At 48.0% G+C, this 9,457-nt stretch overlaps 1 long non-coding RNA gene across 2 annotated transcripts; it reads left to right on the forward strand.

Annotated features, from left to right (window-relative positions):
• Positions 1-49: 49 nt before the first annotated feature.
• LOC149127905 (uncharacterized) lies at positions 50-4,228 on the forward strand. Of its 2 annotated transcripts, none has more exons than XR_016230086.1 (3): positions 50-323; positions 885-994; positions 4,150-4,228. It is a non-coding gene; the product is annotated as an uncharacterized LOC149127905 (long non-coding RNA). The 2 variants fall into 2 exon arrangements; XR_016230085.1 differs by lacking the exon at positions 4,150-4,228 and adding an exon at positions 3,362-3,540.
• Positions 4,229-9,457: the final 5,229 nt, after the last annotated feature.

A 9,457-nucleotide genomic window follows, 5' to 3' on the forward strand; every position in this document is an offset into this window, starting at 1 on the left:
TGTAAGGTAAGGCAGGACACGAGCTGGGCACACCCTCAAGGGCCTATCACAGCCGAGGACACATACTGTTCACGAATACGGAAGTCTCCTGTCAGGCTAGGTACCTCCCCCGGGGGCCATCTTGGATTGTTGGAAATGCTGAGTCACTGGGATGCGGAAGTGCTAAGCAAAGGCTTAGCGGCCTTGTTTTTTTAGGATTAGCCTAGTGAGCTGCGGCGCCGGCCCAGCGGCCTTGTTAGCTTAGCAACTTTGTTTCCTTTTCGATTGGAGCCCCCTGCACTAGAGAACACTCTGGCCCTGGCTTCCAGAATTAGATTACTTTGGTACTTTTTTTCTCTCTCTCTCTATGGTGCTCTTCAATAAAAGTGTCCCATTCGACCTACATCTTATCTGTGCTCAAATGTCTTTTCCAGGCCGGCGCCGAGGCTCACTAGGCTAATCCTCCACCTTGTGGTGCTGGCACACCAGGTTCTAGTCCCGGTCGGGGCGCCGGATTATGTCCCAGTTGCCCCTCTTCCAGGCCAGCTCTCTGCTGTGGCCAGGGAAGGCAGTGGAGGATGGCCCAAGTGCTTGGGCCCTGCACCCCATGGGAGACCAGGATAAGTACCTGGCTCCTGGCTTCAGATCAGCGCGATGTGCTGGCCAGCCGGCCGCGGCGGCCATTGGAGGGTGAACCAACGGCAAAAAGGAAGACCTTTCTCTCTGTCTCTCTCTCTCACTATCCACTCTGCCTGTTAAAAAAAAAAAAAAAGGTCTTTTCTGGTGTTGAAAGTATTATTTGGTCAAGGCCCTTAAAGGGTCTGAGATTCTCTAATGCTGCTGTCTTGATTAATGTTTTTATTCAAATAATCTTTGCTCAAAGTCAATATGCTATCTCCCTTTAGGGGCAAGCACTGGGGTGCTGCTGGCTAAGCTGTCACTTAAGAGGCCTGCATCCAGTAGCCGAATGCCAGGGATCCAGTCCCACCTCCACCTCTGATCCAGCTTCTTGCTGGTGAGTAAACTTGTGGCAGCAGGCAATGGCTCAAGCAATTGCTCCCGGATGGAGTTCTTGGCTCCTGGCTTTTGCCTGGGCCAGGCCCAGCTAGTTGTAAGTATTTGGGGAGTGATAGCCACTTTCTCTCTGCCTGTATCTCTCCCTTTTTCTGGGTCACTCTTCCTTTCAAATAAATAAAGTTAAAGATAAATAAATGAACTAATTAAATAACTCTACTTTGAGTCTTCTTACCAGCTAATGTGTCACTGTGCCTTCACCCGGGGTGGCCACAAAGCCTGTGATGTTTGCAAATATGTATTTACAGGAACAAATCAGATCCAAGCAGCCTCAGCTGTGTCTGCTCTCAGCTCTTCAGTGTCCTGCCTTGCTGTCATTGCTAATATTTCCCAGGCCGTCTTCCATTCTGTGGGAATATAAAGATTGTCCCAGTGAAACAGTACCTCCACATTCACAGGGTGGTGCGGTGTTTGCCTGTCTGAGATTACCTGCATTGCTTCTCCTTTGTCTACTCTTTCACACTCTCACACTGTCCCTGTCTGTTGTTCCATCGGCATTTACATTCTCTGGCTTCATCAATATGCTCAACAATGGTGGCCAATGGGAAAATTCCAAGTTGAATCAGATACACTGCCTAACTTCCAGGAACTCGTGGTCTATTTAGAGAGAAGCAAGTAACAAATGACTGCAAGGTGTTAAGTTTTGTGAGACAATCTTGGGGGAACTTGTGTCAGGTAAATATTGGACACAAGTGACTGGAAGGGGCCAGAGAACCTGCTGTTCTCTGGGATCCATCAAGGACTGCCCACTTTGCAGCTTAACTTATGGTTAAAATGTTCTGATAAAACATGGGAACTCAGCCAAACCAGAAAAGTCTACTTTATGACACATGCACAGGGAGACACCATTTGACACTAGAGCGGCCTTGTTTCATTACACAATCATTATAATAACATTAATCTTGTACTCTCTCCATCCCTACCCTGGGCACTCCCAATGCAAGCTAAGAAGCCACATGCACAGAGAACTCAAGGTATGCAATTCTCGGATGTCAATCAAAAATGCCAGTCGTGAACATCATGGCCATGTCACCTGTAAACATCCCTCTTAATTTAGGGATAAAGCCTCAAGCCAGGGTAAAAGCATGCCATGTGCTCTCTCTACTGGCCTATTCTTCCCTTGCAATGTACCTTAATAAAACATTTGCTTTACCATCCCTACTTTCATCTCTCTGAACTATAACTCATTACTCTGTTGGCAAAAAGGAATTGAGAAAAGCCAGCCACCACAGGTGACAGTTGGGTAGTAATTCTCCCTGAACAACACCAGAAAAATAGGCACTTGAGTTGAGTTTGGTTTAATGCAGAATTCAAGTTAAAGGACTTTGGAAGGGCCAGCATTTGTGGCACAGTGGGTAAAATCACCACCTGCTACCCTGGCATCTCACATGGGCACCAGTTCTAGTCTCAACTGCTCCACTTCTGATCCAGCTCCTTGTTAATGGCCTGGGAAAGCAGTGGAGGATGGCCCAAGTGCTTGGGCCCCTGCTACCCATGTGGGAGACCTGGAGGAAGTTCCTGGCTCCTGGCTTCAGCCTGGCCCAGCCCTGGCTATTGTGGTCATCTGGGGAGTAAACCAGCAGATAGAAGATCTCTCTCTCTCTCTCTGTCTCTCCTTCTCCTCTGTAACTCTGCCTTTCAAACAAATAAATCATTGGAATTCCGGGTCTGGGGCAGATGGTAACTACCACTTAGCTTTATTCCTCCCCCCTCCCAGACCAAGATTCAGCTTCCACTGAAGCTCTCAAATCTATAGTCTGTGCAAAGGTGAGTTTATTTTTATCTACACTTTGATGTCCCCACTGTCCACTACCCCGAAGACACTGTCTCAGAAGGTTGTGTGAATTAAATAAAAGAATACATGCAGTGTCTAGCACAGGGCCTGGTACCTGGTAGATGCTTAATGGAGAGTAGTAAAGGGGCATCAAGTTTATTATGTGTGGAAGGTCTTCAGGCCAATGATAGCCATAGTGGGTCCTGTGAAACAGTTCATGTGTGTCTATGACATCCAGAGTGGCACCAAACCCCTAGAATGTAAAGGCAGGACACAGTCTCTTGCTCTCCCTTAGCCCACGGTGTCCTTGGCTGTCCTTCATCAAGCTGGCCCAACTAGGTTCTGCTCACCAGACTCAAGGAGTCATTTGCTTTTCCCATAGATAAGACCCATTTGGCCTATGTTGTCCAGAGAGGTTTGCTCAAGGGAATTCCAGGTCTCTGTAAATCTGCCTTTCAAACAAATAAATCATTGGAATTCCAGGTCTGGGGCAGACGGTAACTACCACTTAGCTTTATTCCTCCTCTCTCCCAGTCCAACAGAAGTCCACTTGGCCTTCATAATCTCCTAAAGAGCCTGGCATCACTGACCAATCAGAGGGAGGTCACAAGCACCACTGACCAACCAGGAACTTGGACAGGACCTGAACACGCACCTGTCAGTCCCAATTTCAATCTATAAAAACCTGAGTGTCTGATTCCTTGGGGAGTCTGGGAATTAGCACCAGCTACCTTGCTCCTTGCTCTACACTTTGTAAATAAGTATCTACTTCTCTCCACAACCCCGAGTTCAGTGAGTGGCTTGCTGCTTATCAGGCAAGGAGAACCACATTTGGGGGTTCTACAGCAACACCTCCCACTAGTTTCGGGGGATTGTTCTCAAAGCTAAGTGATGCAGGAAACGGTGTTTGGTAAGGAACACATTATAACATTTCACTGGAAAATATAAGCAGCATAGTTATCAGAACAAAATCAGGTCCTGGCTGCTCTCCACTGGTCCATCAATACACCAGAGAGGACGGTTCACACAAGACAGAGAGGCCACCCCAGGGCGGGGACGCCAGACTCTCTGTGATCCCCAATATGCCTTTCCCAACTTGCAAGTCTGCAAGAGACCTTTTTAAAGCAGAAAATGGGAGTTGGGGAAAGTGGTCAGACAGGTTTCTGGAATTTAAAGGAGACTTATTTGATAGGAAATTTGGAGGAGGCAAGTGGTCAGGGCTCATAAGCTCCCCTCTTATCTGGATGTTGTTGGCTGTAGCTTTTCTGCATTAGAAGGGAGTTTTTTGTTTGTTTGTTGTTGTTTTTGTTTTACAATTGCAGATGTGTGGCCAGGCCCAAGGTTAGGATGCTGAAGGAGAAAAGAAAAGGACAGTTTGGGGTCATTACAGACACCCAGGTGAGAGTCCCTTCGCTTGCTAAGGGGTTGGGTTTGATTCTGTTGAAACTGAAGCCCAGCTTTACCAGGGAAGTGCAGAATCTGCGTTAGCTTCAGAGGGACTGCAGGGGAAGATGTAGATCTACAGTTAGGAGGAGCCCGGGGTGATGGTCTAAGCAAGAGATAACAAGGTGTCAAATTAAGCCACTAGAGTTGGAGAAGAGAGAAGAAATGGAATATTTAAATCATAGAGTCAACAGACATTGGAAAGATGTCACTCCCCTTCTTCGTGGAGGAACGACACTAAACCCTGCCTAGGTTTCCTATCCGAGTCACGGCACCATTATGTCGCTCCCCCTCTTCGCGGAGGAACGACACAGGATCCTGCGCTGTTCTTTTGTCTGCTCGGCCCTCCCCAGGTTTGCTGCTGGTTCTTCCCGGGTTGGCTACCGTCCCTTCCACCTCCGTGGAGGGGCGGGCCCCCTGCCACTTTCCCCACTTCCGTGGGGGAGCAGCACACCGCCGGCCGGCTCTCTCAGGGGCTGCACAGGTGTTCCTTCAGATAGATGTTCCTGGTGCATGTTGTCTCTCTCCTCCTTTATAGTCCTCTTCCACCAATCCCAACTCTGCTGCCCACACGCCGAGTACGCTGCTCTCCTCCAATCAGGAGCAAGATCAGCTCCTGCAGCTCAATCAAATTGGCGAGAGGCAGCTGTGTAGAAGCTGTTTCCTCCTCTCCCAGCGCCATATTGTGGGAGAGCAGATGCATAGAATAAGTCTTAATTCCAGTAACTTAGTCTAGTCCGGGTTGCTCCCCACAGAAAGAGTTCAATGTATGTGAGTAAAAGGAGGCATTTGATCACGGACCCCCTGTAGCTGGCTACCAAAAATGGTGTTTCCAGCTCAACCATTGATAAAGATTTCATTTGGTTGTCCATTAAATCCCCCCCCTTTATTTTTGGTCCACTTAACAATTTCATTTTGATACTTATTTCAGAGGAACATAAAGGGACACACAATTAGGGCAGGCGTTATAACACAGGGGGTCAAGTTGCCATCCGAGACACCCACGTTGCAGATAGAAGTGCTAGTTTGAGTCCTGGGTACTCCGTTTCCAATCCAGCCTCCTGCTCTCGCATCCTGAGAGGCAGCAGGTGATGGTTCTGTTAAGGCAGCTTGGTAGACATTAGCCTATGTCTGTAAGAAGGGCCGAAGGCAATGGGAAGTTTTAAAGAAAATGAATTTATATGCAATGGAAGAGGAACCAAGCCCTGAAAGCAGACCAGTGATTTTTTTTTAAAGATTTCTTTATTTATTTGAAAGGCAGAGTTACAGAGAGAGAGAAGGAGATACAGGAGAGATCTTTCATCTGCTGGTTCACTCCCTAAATGGCCACAAAGGCCAGGCCGAAGCCAGGAGCTTCTTCTGGGTCTTCCACTTGGGTGGCAGGGACACAAACACTTGTACCAGCGTCTGCTGCTTTTCCCAGGCCGTTAGCAGAGAGCTGGAATGGAAATGAAACAGCCAGGACTCAAACCGGTGTCCATATGCCTGTACTGCAGGCAACGGCTTAACCCAAACACCTCCCCACCCGGCCCCCGGAGCCACAATTGTATCTGAAGTCACTGCTCTGTTAGAGGGGTTTCAGTCCTCCCACTGGGGAGGCTTAGAGGACTCTCCAAGAGGGCCATAACATTGGGCAGATAAAGGACCTGGGAGGATTTTTAGAAACTCCACATCCAGAAAACCCCCCACCCAGAAATTTCCCACAAGAGGGAGAAAGGGAGAAGAAATGGGGGGACCCAAAACAATGTCCATAAAATCCTCAGTCTCAATGCAGGCTGGTGCGGGCACTCACTACTTTCCCTACATGCCTACCTGGCATAGCAGGTGCATTTCTCTTCTTTAAACTTTGCTACCTCACTTACCACGACTCTCTTGTCTCACGTCTGAATTCTCTCCTGCACCAAGACAGGAACCTCAAGTACTTGGGCCCCTGCCATCCATGTGGAAGACACAGATGGAGTTCCTAGCTCCTGGCTCCAGCCTGGCCTTGATTGTTGAGGGTGTTTGGGGAATGAACTGATCAATGAAAAGATCTCTCTTTCTTTCTCTCCTTCTCTCTCTTTCCCACCACCTCTGCTTCTCTGCTTTTCAAGGAAATGAAACTAATAAACACATTTATTTATACCCTAAGTGTCCTATCACACAGCAGTTTTGGCTGCCTGGTAGTGAGGAAAGAAGTAATACTCTTTTTTTCTTTGGTGCAGCTTTCAACCACAAAGAGTTTTAAAGTAAGAAAAGTCCAAGAAGCTAATCTTTAGACGAGAGTTGTGGCACAGTGGTTAAGCCACTGCCCTTGGCGCCGGCATCCCATATGGGAGCCTGCTCAACTCCCAGTTGCTGCATTTGCCATCCAGCCCCCTGCTAATGCACCTGGGATAGCAACCAAGGATGGTCCAAGTGCTTGGGCCCCTGTACCTATGTGGGAGACCCGGAAGATGCTCCTGGCTCCTGGTTTGGTCTGGTCCAGCCCAGGCTGTTGCAGTTCTCAGGGAAATGAATCAGTGGATAGAAGATCTCTCTTTGCTTCTCCCTCTCTCTCTCTGTAACTCTGCCTTTAAAAAGAAAAAAGTTAAAAATAAATAAGTAAATAAAATAAGGAGCTAATCCTCGGTACTGTGAGAGTTGATTGGTGTTTGGCTTTCTCTTCTTCCCAGCTCAGGGAGTGATAGGAAGTCTTCCTTTTCATGACCTGCTGTGCTGAGGGCTGTACTAGTTATTTTTGGATGACTGTGAACTTTCACAAAGCAGCTTGGGCTAAGTCCCATTTCCCCTGTGGCTTCCCCACACAGGCATCTCCCAAAGGGAAATCATTCGCATTTTCTTCCAGTTCATACCCAGACATCTCCCTGATCTTCCCTTACTTTTAAAAGCTAGGTAATCTTCCATGGCAATTTTTTTTTTAATTTAAAAATACCACTATCACTGAACTTGTCTGCGTAGGTGAGGCTGTGCTGTTTTAACAAACAATCCCCCCAGTGGTTGTACACAACCATTTCTCCTTCCTAAAGTGCTGGGCCCACTGCAGCCACCGTGGCTTGTGTTTGGCCCAGGCCCCCACTGCAGGATGTGGGAGCACACACAGAATCTCAGCACAGAAAAGAGTACAGTTAACAGGGCATCAGCCCCTTAGAACCAGCATGTGGAGGGACACAGACGCCTTTGGCTTGATCTTGTTTGAGCAATACAGGGCCACAGACCACTGAACCGATATATGTGGAGAATTCACTCCTACTGCAGGCCTGGAAGAGAAATCGAATATTTACGAGCAGTGACAATGGCCAATCACAGTTTCCTCTTCACCTCATTTCCAAGGGCAGGTGCCACACACCTTGCATTCCGCCAGGACTCCAGCCAGATGTGCAGCCATGGCATCAAGCTCAAAGTCCAGCCTGCCTGGGCAATGACTGTCATCTCATCCCTAGGGGACAGGTGCAGGACACAGAGAGATGACCAGGGAGCAACCTCAATGAACCCCTGCCAACACCCACGGCAGCTCAAGGAGAGGAACAGGAAGTCCCCGTGAGCATTTCTTAGGGACAGGAAATCCCATGAGCATTTCTTATGAGCAGAAGACACACTCAGCAGAGGTGTGCAGCAGTTCCCAATTCCACTGACAGGTACTCAGAAGGCCCCCTCATTGGGAGAGCAGGATGTGCCCTGGCCAGGCCCTTGTTCTACTCTGGCAGAGTTGTCTGTGCTTCTTGGTCCTCTGCATTCTATGACCCCAGGAAGTTTGGTTTTTGTCATTATTCTCTTTGATTACACCAGAGAAGAGCGTTGGGGCAACAAATTGCACTTCTTGATCAGGAACAATGGGGAGTAAAAGGGTTAATCTTCTGAAAAAAAGATTTATTTATCCATGTGAAAGGCAGAGTTAGAGAGAGAGTTAGAGAGAGGCAGAGTTAGAGAGAAACAGAGACAGAGAGAGAAAGACCGATTCCTTTCATCTGCTGGTTCATTTCCCAAATGACTGCAATAGCTAGGACTCCCATACGGGTGCAGGAGCCCGAGGACTTGGGCCACCTCTGCTGCTTTCCCTGGGTGCAGTACCAGAGAGCTAGATCAGAAGTGGAACAAAGCCAGGACTCAAACCAGTGCTCATATGGGTCGCTGAGGTTTCAGGCAGTGACTTAACCTGTTGAGCCACAATGCTGGCCCCTACATGGGTTAATTTAGTAAGTGTCTTTTTCATTGAGCACTTAACTTGTAGACTATTTGATGCAAAGCTCTGTTAGCCAGGAATGTCATCTGTGTGAATACCGCATGTGGAAATGACTGAAGTCAATAAATGACTTTCTAGACATGCAACATTTTAGTCATTGAATAGCATTCATGACACACACTATGTCCAATTGAATGAATATTATATTGGAACTATCTTCACTTTCATTTATCTAAATCTCCCCTTGTGTGTTTATTTTACTTTTATTTACTATGATTCTTCTTGGTTTCTAATTCCATTGGTTTATCCCCTAAATGGCCGCTACGATTGGTGTGCTGCAGCTGGCACACCGTGCCAATCTGAAGCCAGGAGCCAGGTGCTTCCTCCTCGTCTCCCATGCAGGTGCAGGGCCCAAGCACTTGGGCCATCCTCCACTGCCCCCCCGGGCCACCGCAGAGAGCTGGACTGGAAGAGGAGCAACTGGGACAGAATCGGGTGCCCCAACCGGGACTAGAACCCAGGGAGCCAGCGCTACAGGTGGAGGATTAGCCTAATGAGCCAGGTGCCGCCTACTCTCCCTTCTTAGTGTATACAATTGGACTGTGTTTCAAATCACTTTATCTATCCTGGTTGCTCCACTGATAACCCACTGGATCCCATGTCATCCACTATTCCCAAAGGACCAAGACAGTTGCTAAAATAAGGGGAACTTCTTTTCCGTGACATAATTTACCACTGATCTATGGAGAGAATCAGTACATACAATTGATATTTTGTTATTATTACTAATTACTTATTTGAAAGTCTGAGAGAGAGAGGGAGAGAGATCTTCTTTCTGCTGGTTCACTGCCCAAATGGTTGCAGTGGCTGGAGCTGGGCCAGGTCAAAGCCAAGAACCAGGAACTTCATGCTGCTCTTCCAGTGGGTGGCAGGGGCCCAAGTACTTGGGCTAAATTCTACAGCTTTCTTGGGTGTGTTAGGAAGGAGCTGGATCAGAAGCAGAACCGCTGTGATTCATCTGGCAC

This window comes from Oryctolagus cuniculus, chromosome 2 (genome assembly GCF_051225735.1).
Source record: "Oryctolagus cuniculus isolate XC-2025 breed Fujian yellow rabbit chromosome 2, ASM5122573v1, whole genome shotgun sequence".
NCBI lineage: Eukaryota > Metazoa > Chordata > Mammalia > Lagomorpha > Leporidae > Oryctolagus > Oryctolagus cuniculus.